We start from the raw sequence: 21,398 nt of genomic DNA, 5'->3' as shown, positions 1-21,398 counted from the left end.
AAGTAACATTTCAAGTTTAATCCTGATAAGTGCACGTTGACACATGGTGGAGGGATAAATATAACCAGCATATTCACCATGAATGACAAGGGCCTCGAGACCACTGAGAAAGACCCATACAAATCCAAGCGCAGGCTTGGCGATCGCTTCGCCCAACACCTCCGCTCGGTTCGCAACAACCATCCTGATCTCCCGGTGGCTCAGCACTTCAACTCCCCCTCCCATTCCCAATCCGACCTTTCTGTCCTGGGCCTCCTCCATGGCCAGAGTGAGGCCCACCGTAAATTGGAGGAGCAGCAGCTCATATTTCGCTTGGGCAGTTTACACCCAAGCGGTATGAACATTGACTTCTCCAATTTCAGGTAGTCCCTGCTTTCTCCTCCCCTTCCCAGCTCTCCGTCAGCCCACTGTCTCCACCTCTTCCTTTCTTCTTCCCGCCCCCCCCCCCCACCCTCACATTAGTCTGACGAAGGGTCTCGACCTGAAACGCTGCCATTTCCTTCGCTCCATAGATGCTGCCTCACCCGCTGGGCTTCTCCAGCATTTTTGTCTACATACAAATCCATAGATCCCTAAAGTCAGCAGCACACACAAAGATAACATTTAACATTCTTGTCATTAGCTGCAGCATAGAATGCAAGTGAAGGGAGGCCTTGATACAGGGAGTTGATTAAGCCTTAAGTTGGAGGAGAGTGTGCAATTCTGATCTCCATACTGGGGGAACGATATAGGTAAAAAAAGGGATGAGGTCCTACAAGATGAATTTAGGGAGCTAGGAGATAAACTTAAAAGTAGGACCTCAAAGGTAATAATCTCTGGATTACTACCAGTACCACGGGCCAGTCAGAGTAGAAATAGGAGGATATTGCAGATGAATACGTGGCTTGAAAAATGCTGCAAGGGGGAGGGATTCAAATTTTTAGGGCATTGGAACCAGTTCTGGGGGAGGTGGGACCAGTACAAACAGGACGGTCTGCACCTGGGCTGGAATGGAACCAATGTCCTTGGGGGAGTGTTTGCTAGTGCTGTCGGGGAGGATTTAAACTAATGTGGCAGGTGGATGGGAACAAGAGCAGAGAGGCAGGGGGGTGTAAAATGAGGGTAGAAGCAATAGGTAGCAAAGTGAAAAGTAAAAGTGGCAGGCCGACAAAACCAGGGCAAAAATCAAAAAGGGCCACTTTTCAACATAATTCTATAAGGGGTAAGAACATTGTAAAAACAAGCCTGAAGGCTTTGTGTCTCAATGCAAGGCGTATTCGTAATAAAGTGGATGAGTTGAACGGGCAGATAGCCATTAATGATTATGATATAGTTGGGATCACGGAGACATGGCTCCAGGGTGACCAAGGCTGGGAGCTGAACATCCAGGGATATTCAATATTCAGGAGGGATAGAGAGAAAGGAAAAGGAGGTGGGGTAGCGTTGCTGGTTAGAGAGGAGATTAACGCAATAGAAAGGAAGGACATTAGTTTGGAGGATGTGGAATCGGTATGGGTAGAGCTGCGAAACACTAAGGGGCAGAAAACGCTGGTGGGTTGTGTACAGGCCACCTAACAGTAGTAGTGAAGTTGGAGATGGTATCAAACAGGAAATTAGAAATGCGTGCGACAAAGGCAAAACAGTTATAATGGGTGACTTCAATCTACATATAGATTGGGTGAATCAAATTGGCAGGGGTGCTGAGGAAGAGGATTTCTTGGAATGTATGCGGGGTAGTTATCTAAATCAACATGTAGAGGAACCAACGAGAGAGCAGGCTATTTTAGACTGGGTATTGAGTAATGAGGAAGGGTTAGTTAGCAGCTAGTGTTGTACGTGCCCCCTTGGGCAAGAGTGACCATAATATGGTTGAGTTCTTCATTAGGATGGAGAGTGACATTGTTAATTCAGAAACAATGGTTCTGAACTTAAAGAAAGGTAACTTTGAGGGTATGAGACGTGAATTGGCCAAGATTGACTGGCAATTAATTCTAAAAGGGTTGACGGTGGAAATGCAATGGAAGACATTTAAAGACTGCATGGATGAACTACAAAAATTGTTCATCCCAGTTTGGCAAAAGAATAAATCAGGGAAGGTAGTGCATCCGTGGATAACAAGGAAAATCAGGGATAGTATCAAAGCCAAGGATGATGCGTACAAGTTAGCCAGAAAAAGCAGCATACCAGAGGACTGGGAGAAATTCAGAGACCAGCAGAGGAGGACAAAGGGCTTAATTAGGAAAGGAAAAATAGATTATGAAAGAAAACTGGCAGGGAACATAAAAACTGACTGCAAATGTTTTTATAGATATGTGAAAAGAAAGAGATTAGTTAAAACAAATGTAGGTCCCTTGCAGTCAGAAACAGGTGAGTTGATCATGGGGAACAAGGATATGGCGGACCAATTGAATAACTACTTTGGTTCCGTCTTCACTAAGGAAGACATAAATAATCTGCCGGAAATAGCAGGGGACCCCGGGTCAAAGGAGTTGGAGGAATTGAGTGAAATCCAGGTTAGTCGGGAGGTGGTGTTGGGTAAATTGAATGGATTAAAGGCCGATAAATCCCCAGGGCCAGATAAGCTGCATCCCAGAGTATTTAAGGAAGTAGCTCCAGAAATAGTGGATGCATTAGTAATAATCTTTTAAAACTCTTTAGATTCTGGAGTAGATCCTGAGGATTGGCGGGTAGCAAACGTAACCCCACTTTTTAAGAAGGGAGGGAGAGAGAAAACGGGGAATTACAGACCAGTTAGTCTAACATCGGTAGTGGGGAAACTGCTAGAGTCAGTTATTAAAGATGGGATAGCAGCACATTTGGAAAGTGGTGAAATCATTGGACAAAGTCAGCATGGATTTACGAAAGGTAAATCATGTCTGACGAATCTTATAGAATTTTTCGAGGATGTAACTGGTAGCGTGGATAGGGGAGAACCAGTGGATGTGGTGTATCTAGACTTCCAGAAGGCTTTCGACATGGTCCCACATAAGAGATTAGTATACAAACTTAAAGCACACGGCATTGGGGGTTCAGTATTGATGTGGATAGAGAACTGACTGGCAAACAGGAAGCAAAGAGTAGGAGTAAACGGGTCCTTTTCACAATGGCGGGCAGTGACTAGTGGGGTACCGCAAGGCTCAGTGCTGGGACCCCAGCTATTTACGATATATATTAATGATTTGGACGAGGGAATTGAATGCAACATCTCCAAGTTTGCGGATGACACTAAGCTGGGGGGCAGTGTTAGCTGTGAGGAGGATGCTAGGAGACTGCAAGGTGACTTGGATAGGCTGGGTGAGTGGGCAAATGTTTGGCAGATGCAGTATAATGTGGATAAATTTGAGGTTATCCATTTTGGTGGCAAAAACAGGAAAGCAGACTATTATCTAAATGGTGGCCGATTAGGAAAAGGGGAGGTGCAGCAAGACCTGGGTGTCATGGTACACCAGTCATTGAAAGTAGGCATGCAGGTGCAGCAGGCAGTGAAGAAAGCGAATGGTATGTTAGCTTTCATAGCAAAAGGATTTGAGTATAGGAGCAGGGAGGTTCTACTGCAGTTGTACAGGGTCTTGGTGAGACCACACCTGGAGTATTGCGTACAGTTTTGGTCTCCAAATCTGAGGAAGGACATTATTGCCATAGAGGGAGTGCAGAGAAGGTTCACCAGACTGATTCCTGGGATGTCAGGACTGTCTTATGAAGAAAGACTGGATAGACTTGGTTTATACTCTCTAGAATTTAGGAGATTGAGAGGGAATCTTATAGAAACTTACAAAATTCTTAAGGGGTTGGACAGGCTAGATGCAGGAAGATTGTTCCCAATGTTGGGGAAGTCCAGGACAAGGGGTCACAGCTTAAGGATAAGGGGGAAATCCTTTAAAACCGAGATGAGAAAAACATTTTTCACACAGAGAGTGGTGAATCTCTGGAACTCTCTGCCACAGAGTGTAGTTGAGGCCAGTTCATTTTCTATATTTAAGAGGGAGTTAGATGTGGTCCTTGTGGCTAAGGGGATCAGAGGGTATGGAGAGAAGGCAGCTACGGGTTACTGAGTTGGATGATCAGCCATGATCATATTGAATGGCGGTGCAGGCTCGAAGGGCCGAATGGCCTACTCCTGCACCTAATTTCTATCTTTCTATGTAAGGATGCCTTTGCACTGGAGATGATGCAGAGGAGATTCATCAGGATATTGCTCAGAAATTAATATTTCAATTATCAGCAGAGACTGGACTGATTTAAGTCGTCTTCCTTGAAAAAGAGGGCTCATTTATCAGACAATTCCTGCATCCGCCCACCTGTGACTGTGATGGCCCTGTAGATGTCAACTCTCTGTGCTCAACCCCTTCCCTATTCCCGCTTCCGTATGAACATCATTTCTTGCATCAGCTCTACGCCCACTGTCAGGGCATCATACATATGTCACAGAAGGCACACAAACCTTTTTGTTTCTTTGATGTAGAGGCCACTGAATTACCTCCCCAGTCGCCACCTTCAGCCATGATGTCGACAGGAGTTCACAAACTCTGTAGCTCTGGAATAAACAATATTAACAAAACAATCAGGTGACAATTGAATGTGATAGAAAACATTGCCTTGTGAACCATCAAACAGCATTACAGTGCAGCGGAGATGTGGAAAACACCCCTTCCAAATAATAGACAATGTGTGCAGGTGTAGGCCATTCGGCCCTTTGAGTCAGCACCGCCATTCAATGTGATCATGTCTGATCATCCACAATCAGTACCCCGTTCCTGCCTTCTCCCCATATCCCCTGACTCCATTAACTCTAAGAGACCTATCTAGCTCTCTCTTGAAAGCATCTAGAGAACCGGCCTCCACCGTCCTCTGAGGCAGAGACAGCCACAGATTCACAACTCTGTGTGATAACAAGATAACAAATTAATAAACAAGAAAAGCAGGTGTAGACCACCTAGCTCTTCATGTCTGCCCTGTCATCCATAAGACTTTGTCTGATCTATACAAGGCAGCAATTCATCATCTGTGCCAGATCCCTGAAACATAGAAAATAGATGCAGGAGTAGGCCATTCTGCCCTTCGAGCCTGCACCATCATTCAATATGATTATGGCTGATCATCCAACTCAGTATCCTGTACCTGCCTTCTCTCCATACCCCCTGACCCCTTTAGCCACAAGGGCCACATCTTACTCCCTCTTAAATATAGCCAATGAACTGGCCTTCTGTGGCAGAGAATTCCACAGATTCACCACTCTCTGTGTGAAAAATGTTTTTCTCATCTCGGTCCTAAAAGACTTCCCCCTTATCCTTAAACTGTGACCCCTTGTTCTGGACTTCCCCAACAGCGGGAATAATCTTCCTGCATCTAGCCTGTCCAACCCCTTAAGAATTTTGTACGTTTCTATAAGATCCCCCCTCAATCTTCAAAATTCTAGCGAGTACAAGCCGAGTCTATCCAGTCTTTCTTCATATGAAAGTCCTGCCAACCCAGGAATCAGTCTGGTGAACCTTCTCTGTACTCTCTATGGCAAGAATGTCTTTCCTCAGACTCTCTGCAGAGCCTTCTTGTCGTGGACAGAGCAGTTCCCAAACCAAATCGTGATGTTTCCGGACAAGATGCTTTCCACAGCCGCTGAGTAGAAGCACTGGAGGATCCTCAGAGACACTCTGAATTTCCTCAATTGCCTGAGGTGGTAAAGGCCCTGCCTTGCCTTTCTCACCAGTGCTGCAGCGTGTGATGTCCATGTCAGATCCTCTGAGATGTGGACTCCCAGGTATTTAAAGCAGCTCACCCTATCCACAGTATCCCCATTTATCTTCAATGATGTGCCCTCCTAAAGTCCACGATCAGCTCCGTAGTTTTTTTTGGTATTCAAGAGGCGGCTGTATGTCCTGACACCAGAGTGCCAGATCAGCCTCCTCCTCCCGGTAGGCCTTCTCATCTATATCGGAGATCAGGCCCACCACCACAGTGTCATCAGCAAACTTGATTATAGAGTTAGAGCTGAACCTAGCCACACAGTCATGTGTGTACAGGGAGTACAGTAAGGGGCTGAGGACGCAACCCTGGGGCGATCCTGTGCTCAGGGTGAGGGACTTCAATGTATTCCCTCCCATCTTGACTACCTGGGGCCTGGCAGTGAGAAAGTCCAGGGCCCAGGCACACAGGGGGTGTTGAGCCCCAATTCCAGCAGCTTCTCGGCCAGTCTAGAGGGGACTATCGTGTTGAAGGCTGAACTGAAGTCTATGAACAGCATCCTCACATAGCCCCTCTTCTGGCTGTCAAGGTGAGAGAGAGCGGTGTGCAGAACCTGGGAGACCTCATCGTCCGTGGATCTGTTCGGACGGTATGCGAATTGTAGCAGGTTCATGTTGCGAGGGAGGAAGGCACAGATGTGTTTCTTGACCAGCCTCACAAACCATTTCATGACTACCGAGGTGAGGGCCACCGGACGGTAGTCATTCAGACAAGCTGACGGAGGCATTTTTAGGTACAGATACAATGATGGATCTTTTGAAGCAGGCAGGGACTGCGGACTTGGCCAGGGAGAGGTTGAATATTGTAGTGAGCACCGGAGCTAGCTGCGTAGCACAAGACTTAAGTACTCACCCCGAGATGCCATCTGGGCCTACAGCATTCCTCGTGTTCACACGTGTCAGAGCCCTCCACACGTCATGCTCGGACAACGAGAATGTGTGCACATCCCCAGCGATGGACCTTCAGCTTCGACAGCCAGCACGCTGGCGGTGTTGTCGTTAGTCGGCAGACCTGGGGTAATGATGCCCATCTCGAAACGAGCGCAGAAGGAGTTCAGGTCATCAGCTAGAGAGGTGCCGGCCGTTCCGGTTGAGGAGGGGCTGCTCCAGTAGTTGGTTACAGTCCGTAGCCCCTCCCACAGGCGCCTGGTGTCCTGCGGCTCCATCTGTGACTCCATCTGGTCTCTGCACCTCCTTTTTGCGTCCTTCACCCCCCTTCGCAGTCGGTACACGTCCATATTTCCGGATTCCAGGCCCAAGTTGTAGGAAGCAGTGCGAGCATACAAGGCAACACGAACGGACCTGTCCACCCAGGGTTTTTGATTCGGAAAGGTGCTAACCTTTACCGTGGGGACAATGTATTTGTTTATGTGTGTGTGATCTGGCCAAGTACAAATTACTACCATTTGTTACCAGTGTAATAACGTCAATGTGTATTCACTTTATTGATTAAAATAGTGCATGCAGAAAACAATGGAAGTGTAATGGTTGATGGTTCATTATCAGAACTGGGACTGTAATCAAATGCTGCTCAAACTGCTGAGTGTGTCCAGCATGTTTCTCTTTTTCATTCAGATCTTCTGGAATAAAAAAATTCCATACCAAAAAAACGGTTACGAAAGTCACACGTCATCCTACAGTGGTCAATAGATTTGTGCAAATTTCATATTTCCACTCACATACCCAATAGTCCCAACTCATTTGAATAATGAAATAACTGACATGTACAAAACACATTCTGTGTTGCAAATCCGAAATCCTCAAAAGTATCCTTTCCTTTCACTATCATTCTGCTGCAACTTCTCCTGGGATCACTGTCCCTCGGCCTCTTCAAAATAAACGTTCACGCATGTGGTACATCCGTCAAAGAGAATGCTGACAAGTCCTTGGTCAGGCTCAAATTGGAGCATTGTGGAGCCGTATGGGATCCTTTCAACAACAACAAGATCATCCAGGAGAAAGTATAATGCCGAGCAGCCCGCTTTGTATGTAACGACCTAAAGCGCAAATCAAGCATTAATAATACGCTGACTTCACTTGGATGGGATACCCTGGAGCTCCGCAGAATCAGGCTAAGACTTATTGCAATTTACAAGGAGATTCACAAATTCACGCCATCAAATCTCCGGTCATCCCAGAGCACCAACTGCCATTAAACAAGACAAAATAATGGTCCCTACATGATCAACTCGCTAAATTTCAATAAACTTTGCTACCAATATTCCCTTTACCCAAGGACGATAAGGGAATGGAATGTTACCACACAACACATATGCTGCTCCCGACGTTGTCATTTAAAAAGGCGATTGAGCACCAGGATCTCCTCAACTTGGTCAAAAAGGCCCACTTCAAAATGTAATCACTACTATACTCACTCTGACCTGCGCCCGATAACCACTGATGAGCTGTTTGCACAGTAATCAACTAGAACCAGAACCACTTATCTGTGACCACAGGGCAAAAAAAATGTGCAACTCTCCTTACAGAAGGCCCAGAAAGGCCTTTACTCTGGTAATTGAGGAAGTTTTATCAGCAACTATATCTGAAACCGGAAATAACAAGCTGACGGTTTCATTATGAAATAGTTCCCTGAACATTGAGCCATTTAGTAAGTGTAAAACAAACTGGGACATTTGCTTTGACTCCAGCAAACTGCTCAGCTCATTCAATACATCAAGTGTTGGTTGCAACTTTATACAAGTGTGTGTGTGATGGATGTGCAGCATGAATCTACAGCAACACATCCAATGACAAAACGCAGCAGCTGTTGCTCAACATGACTTTTCTGCTTCAAACTATCACTGGGACACATTTACACAACAATAAATTCAATGTGCTGCTGACAGACAAGAGAAAATCACATTCAATGGGGGAATTTAACCCAAGTCTCTCCTCAAGATTACAGCCGTCCACTGGGGAGCGGCGGACAAAATACGGATGGATGGATGGATGGATGGATGGATGGCAATCTGCTGTCCTCGCTCCCCTGCCCTGAGCCTCCCAGCCCGCCCGGACAGCAGGGCCCCGCTCCCCCGGCCTGCACAGTGGAGTCCCTCGCCTCTTCCCGCTCCCCCAGCCGGTGGACTCCCTCTCTTCTCTTCTCTCCTCTCCCCCGCCGCGGCCACAACCCGTCGCCGCTGCAACAGGTCGGTCGGCAGGAAGGAAGGAAGCGCCGCACATCCGGTGACTTGCCAGACTGTGCACATGCGCACTGCGTCATCGTGGCAGGAAGGAAATTAAACAAACCCGCAGATGCTGCAGGTCTGAAATCAAACTCACAGATGCTGCAGGTTTGAAATCAAACCGGAAAACACAACCTCAAGTTCCCATTTACGTTGCACACCACCTCGACTTTAAAATATCGATGAGTCCAAATGCTGAACTCTCTCCCCCAACAGATCCTGTCATATGTCATGGGTGGAATTGGCTGCTCACAACTACTGCTCAAATAAAACAAATGCTGTTCTGACACGTAAACACAACTCAAACATTTACCACACATTTCTAATTCCAAGTAAAGTTACAATTGGCAAAGTCACGGGCTGTTAGGTGGCTAATTGGAATAAGTTTGGAAATTATTAACTGTATTTGGAACTTTGATAAATCATTGGAAAGGCTAAATTTCACAAGAGCATCAATTGAGGTGTATAGAGTAATGAGATGAGGGATGAAAGGAGGAGGACCAGGTTAGCACGGTATACAGGAATTAGCTGAAAGATTGTAGACCTGGTGAAACGCTTCTCCCACCACTGGATCAGTACAGATCTGGAACTCAGCTAAAATCACCTTTGAAAAAACTTATACACTAAAATGTGTGCTTGAAGACTGGTTACCAGAAGGTGGGATTTGACCGATGAACTTTTGCACAACCGGCAAAGACATTGTGGGTCGAATAGTTGGCTTCCTCTGTCCTCAATGTATTGAAACCGCAAATGACCAACGGTAGCTGGGGGGTGGAGGTACCACTGGTAGACAGAGTGATGAAGACAAGAACCCCAAGCACATTTACACTGGGTGGAGCTGGGCAGCCATTGTTCCACTGCTCCTCAGAGTCAGAAACAAGCCACCCCAGAAACACACCGACCACCGAGTCACAGATTCTGACCCTGGATCTGGACTCTTCACTCAGGGGAATAACCAGGAGTCAAGAGTGTTAAATTCTCACATGTACAATGGAATAATTAAATACTTACATGCAGCATAACATAACATAACACCGGGCATACATCCAATCTATGGACATTTCATTCAGGTCACCCCTCATTCCACTAAACACTAAAGAACAGAGGCTGAGCATCGGTCTCGCTACATACGGCAACACCCAGTCTGATGAAACTTGTTGCAATATTATTCCTTATTTATGTAAATAAATGTTATCTAATACTCTTGGTGCTGCTGCAGCAAGGCACCATGTTAATTGTATAATAGTACAAAAAACATTCACAGAATACAGCATTGCTGCTTCATTGTCTGCTGGCGAGGATGGCCTCACATTCCCCACAGTCACCCCATCTGGCACCATGCTGTCACACACACACCCTGTCCCCACCCTGCCGAGCCCTCTCGATACCCTCCACACACCATCCTCCCCTCCTGAACCCTCTCCTCACCCTCCACACCCCATCCTTCCCTTCCTGAGCCCTCTCTTCGCCCTCCACATCCCATCCTCACCCTCCTGAACCCTCTCTTCACCCTCCACACCCAATCCGCACCCTACTGAACGCTCTCTACGTCCACCACATACCACCCCCTCTCCCAAACCCTCTGTGTACCATCCACATCCCTTCTGAACCCTCTCCCAAACCCTCTCTCAAACCCTCTCTGCACCCTACAAACCCCACCCCCATCCTGATGAACCCTCTCTGCACCCTCCGCGCCCCATCAAATAGTGAAAGGCCTGGACAGAGTTGATGTGGAGAGAATGCTTCCACCAATGGGAGAGTCTAGGACCAGTGGGCACAGAATTAAAGGATGTACCTTTAGAATGGAGATGAGGAATTTCTTGAGCTGGAGGGTGGTGAATCCGTGGGATTCATTGCCGCAGATGGCTGCCATTAGGTATTTTTCAGGCGGAGATTGACAGCTTCTTCATTCGTACGGGTGTCAGGGCTATGGGGAGGCAGGAGAATGGGGTTGAGAGGGAGAGATAGATCAGCCATGATTGAGTCTAAGAAAAAAATCAACGTCTATATCTCTCGTTTCCATTATCCGTAACCAGACTGAAGACGGGTCTCGACCCGAAACGTCACCCATTCCTTCTCTCCAGAGATACTGCCTGTCCCGCTGAGTTACTCCAGCTTTTTGTGTCTAACCATGATTGAATGGCGGAGTAGACTAGATGGGCCGACTGGCCTAAATCTGCTGCTCCAAGTATGACCATCCCCACGGCAGACCCCTCTCTGCCCGGTGATGCATAAACTGGGGGCGTCACTGGGCAGTTGCGGCTGCAGGAACCCCTTCACTGATGTGCAGGGACCCGGTTGACAAACGGCGCCACTCTCACCGGGGATTCACAGTGGCGCAGCGGCAGAGTTGCTGCCTTACAGCAAAATGCAGCGCCGGAGACCCGGGTTCGATCCCGACTATGGGCGCTGTCTGTGCGGAGTTTGCACGTTCTCCCGTGACCTGCGTGGGTTTTCTCCGAGGTCTCCGCTTTCCTCCCACATTCCAAAGAAGTACAGGTTTGCAGGTTAATTGGCTTGGTGAATGTAAACATTGTCCCTAGTGGGTGTAGGATACGTTAGTGACCTATTTCCTTCACTCCATAGATGCTGCAGCATCCGCTGAGTTTCTCCAGCATTTTTGTGTACCTACGTTAGTGACAACCAGTGAACAGAAAGAGCTCCAATTGGTATCCAGTGTTGAGTGGTACACCTCAGGGCACAGTACTTGACCCACATCTATTTTTGCTTTACATAAATGACATCCATGAAAAAGTCGCAAGTACGACCAGACTATTCGCTGATGATTGTTTGCTGTACCGTCCAATTAAGTCAGCTGATGATGAAGATGCTCTCCAAAAGGATCTCGATACTATGGTTGAGTGGTCACAACAATGGGACATGCAGTTCAAACCTTCCAAATGTGAAACCATGCGTGTCACCAGAAAGAGGAATCCAGGCTAAACAACTTACAACATACTTGGTGCCACCCTTGAAGAATCCAAACAAACCAAGTATCTTGGCATCAAATTGCAGAATGATCTGCGTTGGAATGGTCAGACTCATGCAACGGTGAAAGCAACAGGTGTCCTAAACTTTCTGAGGCGCAACTTTCATCATTGTTCAACTTCTGTCAAGGAGTAGCTATACTTCACCCTCGTTAGACCTCATTTGGACCACGTTGCAGCATGGGACCCATACGCAAATAAAAACATTTCTTCCATCGAACGTGTCCAAAGACAGGCAGCTCGATTTGTTACTAACACCTATGAGAGAGAAGCGATTGTCACCAAACTTCTGAATTCTCTGGGGTGGAACCCTCTCCAAGACAGACAGACGTCAAGCTCACCGTTTGACCTGTTTTTACAAAATGTTAAATGGTCAGCTTGACATAGATTACAAGACCTACACCAAACCCAAACCAATTAGGAGCAGACGAGGGCATTCGATCCAATTTGTGATCCCAGCTACAAAGACAGATGTGTACAGCAATTCGTTCTTCCCCCGCACAATTAAAGCATGGAATAATCTCCACCCTACTATAGTTACCCAACCAGATGCAACTACATTTAAAGTAGCTCTTTCTTCCCAATAACCCTTTCTGGTTTAATCCCTCCTTTCACCACCTCCAGTTTAAATTCCAGTTGGAATATTTTGGACCAAGTAACCAAGAACCAAGATGGTGATTATAGTCATAGATACAGAGCAACGGAGACGCACTGCGCCTGCGCGTGGGATTGCACCCGCGTGTCCGGGGGGCGGGACCTGTGGGAGACCCGCCCACTAGACGGGTTCGCCAGCACCATTGGCTGAGACCAGTGACGGACTCCGGCGGCAGCCAATGGGAAATGAGGGGCGGGCGCGACTTGCGCTGACGGTTGGGGGGTCAGGTGACCGGTGGCGGCGCGCGCGCGGCCGTTAAACCGTCACCGCGCGACAAATCCGGGCCGCGCCTGCGTGACGCGCACGCGCAAAAGGCGCACCTCCGGGCGGTGACGTGGCAGGAGGAGGAGAGCGATGACGAACCTGCCCGGTGATTGCCAACGGATGGGGGCGGGGCCCATACGCGCGGCACCGCCCTGAATCTCCAGCACCCTGAATCCGCTCAGCTCAGCCGGTGCCCGCGTCACCTAGTGTGGCAGGTTCAATCCCCACCCCGACCCCTCCCCTCTCACACAGTGTGGCAGGTTCAATCCCCAGCCCTGACCCCACCCACCTCACCCAGTGCAGCAGGTTCAATCCCCACCCCCGACCACTCCCCTCTCACCCAGTGCGGCAGGTTCAACGGAGACGAGGAAACACTTTTTCTCACAGAGAGGGGTGAGTCAGTGGAATTCTCTGCCGAAGTGGAGGCCGGTTCTCTGGATGCTTTCAAGAGAGAGCTAGATAGGGCTCTTAAAGATAGCGGAGTCAGGGGATATGGGCAGAAGGCAGGAACGGGGTACTGATTGGGGATGATCAGCTATGATCACATTGAATGGCGGTGCTGGCTCGAAGGGCCGAATGTATTGATGTATTGATTCAGTATTGATGTGGATAGAGAACTGGCTGGCAAATAGGAAGCAAAGAGTAGGAGTAAACGGGTCCTTTTCACAATGGCGGGCAGTGACTAGTGGGGTACCGCAAGGCTCAGTGCTGGGACCCCAGCTATTTACAATATATATTAATGATCTGGATGAGGGAATTGAATGCAACATCTCCAAGTTTGCGGATGACACTAAGCTGGGGGGCAGTGTTAGCTGTGAGGAGGATGCTAGGAGACTGCAAGGTGACTTGGATAGGCAGGGTGAGTGGGCAAATGTTTGGCAGATGCAGTATAATGTGGATAAATGTGAGGTTATCCATTTTGGTGGCAAAAACAGGAAAGCAGACTATTATCTAAATGGTGGCCGACTAGGAAAAGGGGACATGCAGCGAGACCTGGGTGTCATGGTACACCAGTCATTGAAAGTGGGCATGCAGGTGCAGCAGGCAGTGAAGAAAGCGAATGGTATGTTAGCTTTCATAGCAAAAGGATTTGAGTATAGGAGCAGGGAGGTTCTACTGCAGTTGTACAGGGTCTTGGTGAGACCACACCTGGAGTATTTCGTACAGTTTTGGTCTCCAAATCTGAGGAAGGACATTATTGCCATAGAGGGAGTGCAGAGAAGGTTCACCAGACTGATTCCTGGGATGTCAGGACTGTCTTATGAAGAAAGACTGGATAGACTTGGTTTATACTCTCTAGAATTTAGGAGATTGAGAGGGGATCTTATAGAAACTTACAAAATTCTTAAGGGGTTGAACAGGCTAGATGCAGGAAGATTGCTCCCGATGTTGGGGAAGTCCAGGACAAGGGGTCACAGCTTAAGGATAAGGGGGAAATCCTTTAAAACCGAGATGAGAAGAACTTTTTTCACACAGAGAGTGGTGAATCTCTGGAACTCCCTGCCACAGAGGGTAGACGAGGCCAGTTCATTGGCTATATTTAAGAGGGAGTTAGATGTGGCCCTTGTGGCTAAGGGGATCAGAGGGTATGGAGAGAAGGCAGGTACGGGACACTGAGTTGGATGATCAGCCATGATCATATTGGTGCAGGCTCGAGGGGCCGAATGGCCTACTCCTGCACCTAATTTCTATGTTTCTATGTTTCTATGTAATGGCCTACTCCTGCACCTATATTGTCTATAGTCTATTGTCTATTACAGTTCACCGTGAACTTCTAAGCACTCGTAACCTCATCCTTTATCGTGGACTCTACAATCTGACCAACCACCAGTCAGACAAATCGGCCTATAGGGGGGGTTGCACGTAAGGTCACTGGGTCATAGGGCTTGACGCACGGACCCGCTCAATCCATCTGGAGGACATCCGTAACTTCTGGTATATGTTATTAATGCAAGAAACGCGTACTTTCCTACCTGTTAAAAAACGCCAAAATGTTGAATTTTTGCGCTGTAAAAAATTGTGGAAGTCGGGGTAAGTGTGAGAGAATTCCAAAAGTGAAGCAAAATGAAGGTAAAGAGAAGTGAGAGCTGAAGGGACAACACCAGCTAAAGAGCTTGGTGAACATTGGCTGTGCAGATATCGGAATTGAAAATATTGGGAATTATCGCGTTTGCTCACTGCATTTCATCAACAGTAAGGCATTATTTGTGTTTTTTCTTGATTCCTTTGGTATCTAAAAAGTCTCAGAAGTGATAAATCTGGCTGTAAATTTTTCTTCAGATGCGTTTTCTTTTTGTACGTAAAAACCCACTTGAGAACCATGGGCGATTTAAAAACTTTACAGCCAGATTTATCACTTCTGAAACTTTTTAGATGCTAAAGGAATCAAGAAAAAACATAAATAATGCCTTAGTTGACGAAATGCAGTGAGCAAACGGCCAATGTTCGCTAAGCACTCTGGCTGTTGTTATCCTTTCAGCTCTCGCTTCTATCTACCGTCATTTCTTCTAACTTTTGGAATTCTGAAGTAGGCTAAATGTCTCACACGCTTATCTCAATTTCCATAATTATTTACAGCGCAAAAATTGACAATTTCAGCGGGTTTTAACGGGCCCGCTACGCTGGAAACAATGGTAAGTGCTTACCTGCAGTTCATCGCGTGTACTCCAGTTGGCGTAGCGTAGCAACAGTACGGGTCATGGGTCATGGGTCATGACCCGACTGCCGTATACCTCCCTATAGTTCCCACTGCCTTGCTGCCTTCTTGTGCAGCGGGGCAATATTGGCAATTTTTCAATCATCTGGCACCACTCCTGACTCCAATGAATCTTGAAATCTCACCATCAATGCCCCAACACTCTCTAATGCCACCTCTAGCATAACCCTAGGGTATAGTCCATCCTGTCCAGGTCACTTCTCCGCCTCCTCCTTAGTAACAGCCACTCCAGTAACGTCCACCCCCTGACTCTCTTGAAGGTCGGGCACATTGCTGGTGTCTCGCATTGTGAAGACTGATGCAAATAATCAGAATCAGAATCAGATTTTACTCGCCAAGTATGTTTTACAACATACGAGGTATTTCACTGGCCAGGTCAGTCATACTATTAAAAGCAACAGATCACTCAAAACACATTTTAACATGAACATCCACCACAGTGACTCCTACCCATACCTCACTGTGATGGAAGGCGAAATAAAGTTCAAGTCCTTTCCCTTAGTTCTTCCTCGGACGTGGGCCTCGAGCCCCCGTTGACGGGACGGTCTTGACTTCCGTAGCCGAGGCGATCCGCTCCAGCATTGAGGCGATGTCAGCTTCCCCGCGCCGGGCGATCGAACCTCGCATCCGGGCTGGATGAACGTGCTGCTGCGTTGGAGCTCCCGACTAGCCTCACCTGAGATTGTGAGCCCTTGGTGTTGATTCCGCGGTGTTTGCGGTGGGATTGATCCCAGGCAAGGGGTCAACTCCGATGGTAAGTCCGCGCCCTGCGGTGGGGCTCACGACAGCCCACTGCACCAGTCCTTCAGCCACGCATTTATCCTCCACCTCGCTCCATTCCTACTCTCACTGTCGCGTGGCACAGGCAGTAATCCTGAGATTGTTATTTTTTGGTCCTTCTTAACTCTCCTCCCAACTCCCTAAATTCTCCCTTCAGGACCTCTTCTCTTTTTTTACCTATGTCATTGGTACCTATATGTACCACGACCTCAGGCTCCTCTCCCTCTGATTTCAGGATATCTTGGACACGTTCAGACACATCCCAGACCCTGGCACCAGGGAGGCAAACTACCATCCGGGTCTCCTGACTGCGTCCACAGAATCGCCTATCTGACCCCCTAACTTAAGAGTCCCCAATTACTAGTGTCCTCTTCTTTTCCATACCTTTCTGAGCAACAGGTCCGGTCTCTGTGCCGGAGGCCCGGCCGCTGTCGCTACCCCCAGGCAGGCTGTCCCCCCCAAACGTACACAAACAGGAGTACTTATTTTCAAGGTGTACAGACACTGAGGTACTCACTAGTCCCTGCCTCTGCCCCTTGCCCTTCTTAACCGTGAAGTTCCCAACTCGGCCCTTCTAGTCCGTGCCGAACACTTATTCTCCCCTAGTCCCATCTACCTGCACTCAGACCATAACCCTCCATTCCTTTCCCGTCCATATACCTATCCAATTCATTTTTAAATGATAAAATCGAACCTGCCTCCACCACCTTCACTGGAAGCTCATTCCACACAGCTACCACTCTCTGAGTAAAGAAGTTCCCCCTCATGTTACCCCTAAACTTCTGTCCCTTAATTCTCAAGTCATGTCCCCTTGTTTGAATCTTCCCTACTCTCAATGGATAAAGCTTATCCAGGTAAACTCTGTCTATCCCTCTCATCATTTTAAAGACCTCTATCAAGTCCCCCCTTAACCTTCTGCGCTCCAAAGAATAAAGACCTAACTTGTTCAACCTTTCTCTGTAAATTAGTTGCTGAAACCCAGGCAACATTCTAGTAAATCTCCTCTGTACTCTCTCTATTTTGTTGACATCCTTCCTATAATTAGGCTTCCAAAATTGTACACCATACTCCAGAATTGGTCTCACCAATGCCTTGTACAATTTTAACATTACATCCCAACTTCTATACTCAATGCTCTGATTTATAAAGGCCAGCACACCAAAAGCTTATTCCTAGATCCCTCTATTCAACTGCATTCCTCAATTCGCTACCATTTACCATGTACGTCCTATTTTGATTTGTCCTGCCAAGATGTAGCACCTCACACTTATCAGCATTAAACTCCATCTGCCATCTTTCAACCCACTCTTCCAAATGGCCTAAATCTCTCTGTAGACTCTGAAAATCTACTTCATTATCCACAACACCACCTATCTTAGTATCATCTGCATACTTACTAATCCAATTTACTACACCATCATCCAGATCATTGATGTACATGACAAACAACAGTGGACCCAACACAGATCCCTGAGGCACCCCACTGGTCACCGGCCTCCAACCTGACAAACAGCCATCCATCATTACTCTCTGGCATCTCCCATTCAGCCACTGTTGAATCCATCTTGCTACTCCACCATTAATACCCAACAATTGAACCGTCTTAACCAACCTTCCATGAGGAACCTTGTCAAAGGCCTTACTGAAGTCCATATAGACAACATCCACAGCTTTACCCTCATCAATTTCCCGAGTAACCTCTTCAAAAAATTCAAGAAGATTAGTCAAACATGACCTTCCAGGCACAAATCCATGTTGACTGTTCTTAATCAGATCCTGTTTATCCAGATGCTTATATATCTTATCTCTAAGTATCCTTTCAATTAATTTGCCCACCACAGACGTCAAACTAACAGGTCTATAATTGCTAGGTTTACTCTTAGAACCCTTTTTAAACAATGGAACAACATGCGCAGTACGCCAATCCACGGACACTATTCCCATTTCTAATGACATTTGAAATACTTCTGTCATAGCCCCTGCTATTTCTACACAAACTTCCCTCAACTTCCTAGGGAATATCCTGTCAGGACCTGGAGACTTATCCACTTTTATATTTTTCAAAAGTCTCAGTACTTCCGCTTCTTTGAATCTCATAGTTTCCATAGCTACTCTACTTGTTTCCCTTACCTCACATAATTCAATATCCTTCTCCTTGGTGAATACCGAAGAAAAGAAATTGTTCAATATCTCCGCAATCTCTTTTGGCTCTGCAGATAGCTGTCCACTCTGACTCTCTAATGGACCAATTTTATCCCTTGTTATCCTTTTGTTATTAATATAGCTGTAGAAACCCTTTGGATTTACTTTCGCCTTACTTTTCTTAAGATTCTTTTTACATTCTTTATACTCCTCAAGCATCTCATTTACTCCATGCTGCCTATAATTGTTGTAGATCTCTCTCTTTTTCCGAACCAAGTGTCCAATTGCCAGTCTATCTTGGCCAATTCACGTTTGATACCCTCAAGGTTACCTTTCTTTAAGTTCAGAACCCTTGTTTCTGAATTAATTGTGTCACTCTCCATCCTAATGAAGAACTCAACCATATTATGGTCACTCTTGCCCAAGGGGCCACGCACAACAAGACTGTTAACTAACCCTTACTCATTACTCAATACCCAGTCTAGAATAGCCTGCTCTTTCGTTGGTTCCTCTACATGTTGGTTTAGACAACTATCCTGCATACATTCCAATAAATCCTCTTCCTCAGCACCCCAGCCAATTTGATTCACCCAATTTATATGTAGATTAAAGTCACCCATTATAACTGTTTTACCTTTATTGCACGTATTTCTAATTTCCTGTTTGATGCCATCCCCAACTCCACTACTACTGTTAGGTGGCCTGTACACAACTCCCACTAGCTTTTTCTGCCCCTTAGTGTTTCACAGCTCTACCCATATCGATTCCACATCCTCCAAGCTAATGTCCTTCCTTTCTATTGCGTTAATCCCCTCTCTAACCAGCAACACTTCACCACCTCCTTTTCCTTTCTGTCTATCCCTCCTGAATATTGAATATCCCTGGATGTTCAGCTCCCAGCCTTGGTCACCCTGGAGCCATGTCTCCGTGATCCCAACTATATCATATTCATTAATAAGTATCTGCACATTCAACTCATCCACCTTATTATGAATGCTCCTTGCATTGAGACATAAAGCCTTCAGACTTGTTTTTACAACACTCTTACGCCTTATACAATTATGTTGAAAAGTGGCCCTTTTTGATTTTTGCCCTGGATTTGCTGCCTGCCACTTTTACTTTTCACGTTGCTACCTATTGCTTCTCCCCTCATTTTACACCCCTCTGTCTCTCTGCTCACACATTTAAGAAACCCACCACTTATTCTCTGTTTATTATATTTTTCTTCTTTCTCCCCTACATGTTGGGTCTGAGTGCTTCCCTTCTCTGCCTCCTGCCTCACACACTGTCTACTAGCTTCCTCTATTTGAATCTCTCCCCCAACCGTTCTAGTTAAAAGTCTTCCCAGTAGCCTTTGCAAATCTCCCCGCCAGGATATTAGTCCCCCTTGGGTTCAAGTGCAACACGTCCTTTTTGTACAGGTCACACCTTCCCCAAAAGAGGTCCCAATGATCCAGAAACTTGAATCCCTGCCCTCTGCACCAGTCCTTCAGCCACGCATTTATTCTCCAGCTCGCTCCATTCCCCCTCTCACTGTCGCGTGGCACAGGCAGTAATCCTGAGATTGTTATCTTCGCGGACCTTCTTAACTCTCCTCTTAACTCCCTAATTTCTCCTTTCAGGACCTCTTCAGGACCTTTATCATATATGATAAAGAGTAAGGAATGAAAGAGTTTAAAGATTTAGAAGTTACAAAATGGATTCTGCTGTAGATTTAGAAGCAATAAAATGAATGCTTAACCTTTCTCCTCCAACACTAGCAAGAGTACAGCTCAATAACGATTTTTTTGCCGTTCTTCTGCAACACTAGTGAGATTACAGCACAATAACATGAATGTTTTTGCTCTATGATATAAACGATCAGAATGATGTTCAGACAACTCGTTCTCACCCTTTAAGCCACAGATTGTAATGTACAATTAATCAACAAGGTCAAAAAACAAGTGGTTGAATCTGCAAAAATAGCTCCTTCAGCATAACTTCATATGGGCAAATCTTTCCTCTATTGGAAGAACCAATCAATCCCTTGATTTTAACCATATATGAACAGACAAGAGGCTGTACAAAGCTCTGTAAGATAAAGAATTGCTGATTATTAGGGTATAAATATATCTGATTGAACATTATCTCTGTGTGTGGAGAAAGAGAGACTGTGTAGTCTGTATTTTACATACTATGAGAGATGACTCCCACACCCGCCTGGCGAAATAAAGACGTTATTGTATTACTAACTTTTGTGTTGTCATCTGTTTGAAGCAAATTGAACCTTAACACTAGGACTCAGTACATGGGAGGGGCAACCCCAGAAAGGGAGGGACATCAACCTACCCTTTAAAACCCCTTACCGGCTAGAAGTAGATCTCTTTCCCTGATGAAGCGACAGCGATAGCGAAACTGGAAAATCGTTGCCCAGTCGGGAAGAGTTCGACAAGTGGTCTCCACAAGCTGGAAAAAACAAAGACTTGGTGAGCACCGTGGTGTTAACCCTACTACGCTACAGATAATTGGTGCTATAGTTTACTGCATTAGTACTGCAGTATAGTTTACTACTAACTCAGCCAGAAATTAGTAATAACATCAAAGTCAAAGTCAAAGTAAACTTTATTGTCAATTCAAATAATGCAACAAGTAGTTACACAGAGGATTGAAATTGCGTTTCCCCATTCTCCAAATGTGCAAGTAATATTTATAACACAGACAGACTATATACCAATAAAGATAGACAATGGACATACATTATATAAAATATACACAGTGTGCCAGAGTGTAGTAAAATTTTGAGGTATGTTATTAAGGTGCAATAATAAAAGGTGCAATATAGAAAAGTGCAAATAGCATACTGCAGACATTGAGTTAAAGTTATTTTGACAGTCTTTGTTTGTGTAATGTTCATGGCATTTTCTTGAGTGTGTTGAGTAGAGGGGAGTGGGGATGTGGAGGGGAGTGGGGATAGAG

The 21,398-nt window shown here is 46.2% G+C and overlaps 2 protein-coding genes across 2 annotated transcripts in view; both read right to left on the bottom strand.

Annotated features, from left to right (window-relative positions):
• The window catches only part of LOC116969026, a 573,861-nt gene extending 565,143 nt beyond the window's left edge, over positions 1–8,718 (bottom strand). The window contains exon 1 of the mRNA XM_033015999.1: positions 8,670–8,718. The gene's annotated coding sequence lies outside the window, so the exon portion shown is untranslated. The remainder of the gene's footprint in view (positions 1–8,669) is intronic.
• The window catches only part of LOC116969020 (zinc finger protein 84-like), a 123,860-nt gene that overhangs the window by 89,541 nt on the left and 12,921 nt on the right, over positions 1–21,398 (bottom strand). The gene's annotated exons all lie outside the window — the stretch shown is intronic.

Source organism: Amblyraja radiata (assembly GCF_010909765.2).
Source record: "Amblyraja radiata isolate CabotCenter1 chromosome 42 unlocalized genomic scaffold, sAmbRad1.1.pri SUPER_42_unloc_2, whole genome shotgun sequence".
In the NCBI taxonomy this organism is placed as follows: domain Eukaryota; kingdom Metazoa; phylum Chordata; class Chondrichthyes; order Rajiformes; family Rajidae; genus Amblyraja; species Amblyraja radiata.
Note: the sequence above shows the minus strand (reverse complement) of the source record. Positions and strands in the feature narration are given on the sequence as shown.